At 38.4% G+C, this 996-nt stretch overlaps 1 pseudogene; it reads right to left on the bottom strand.

Moving 5' to 3' along the window:
- On the bottom strand, positions 1-690 carry LOC117120802 (annotated as a pseudogene).
- Positions 691-996: the final 306 nt, after the last annotated feature.

Genomic DNA, 996 nt, shown 5'->3' with positions numbered 1-996 from the left:
AATGAAACTACTTATAACCAGTTTAGTTTACTTAACTTCAAAATTTGAATATAACTTACCCTGTTTTTGCAAAGTTCGTCCAATATCTCATAAATTCCACTGACACATTGCGGTCAGTATCAGACGGCTGTTCCAAAGAATAGGTAAATGAACCATTAAGGAAAGGAAATCCAAACACAAATTGGAGTTCTTCTCCATGACCAGCCCCAATCCAAGGAAGATCATATTCATTATAAGCATCAAATACCGAAACCTTTGGAATATGGGTCATCAGATATACGAACACTTTGTTACCCACTGAGAAATGCGCGCGCTGTACTGCATCACTTGGGCAGAGAAACTGAAAATCTGTGGCCAACCGAACACCTGAATTGAAATAGCTAGCTTCAGGGTCATCTGACTGAGACCAATCGGTGTATTCAAAATATATAGCGTCCAGAATATGGGGATTTGATGCTTCCTTAATCGGAACAAAGGCTGTTGGAATTAAATTAAGGAACTCGGATTTGGAAACATTCGGAGTACTTGGTTTTTGGTAGTCTGGTAAAACCAAATAGGCAAGTGTTCCTTCGTCTTTATTGTTCCGACGATGATGGTTGCCTCCGTCTTAAAGTCTCCATTTCGAATCAAAATCTCGGGACTGCTTTTTATAAATATTCCGTCTACTACAGGTGCCGGATAAACAGTTATCTGTTACAAAATATGTCAAATTCGCAACTAATTAGTTGCAGTACAAAATGGTAAAATCTTTACAAAAACAATCAACATCAAAAAGTCAGAACAATTTATTACCAAACAGGAGCGGCTCTCCAGGAGCGTTTTTATTATGACATTTTTATAGCATTTCCGCTATTTAGAGATATGAAATTGTTTGGTCGATCTGAAATTATAATTATGGGCTTGTGCCGTCGGTGAGAGGAAATTCAACCTGTGAGACTGGTCTTTTAGTGTCAGGAAGTATTGCTTGTATAGTCGGGTGTGCTGGTCAAAAAGCAC

Source organism: Anneissia japonica, unplaced genomic scaffold (genome assembly GCF_011630105.1).
Source record: "Anneissia japonica isolate Jap-2015-1 unplaced genomic scaffold, ASM1163010v1 scaffold8356_len68927_cov204, whole genome shotgun sequence".
Lineage (NCBI taxonomy): Eukaryota > Metazoa > Echinodermata > Crinoidea > Comatulida > Comatulidae > Anneissia > Anneissia japonica.
Note: the sequence above shows the minus strand (reverse complement) of the source record. Positions and strands in the feature narration are given on the sequence as shown.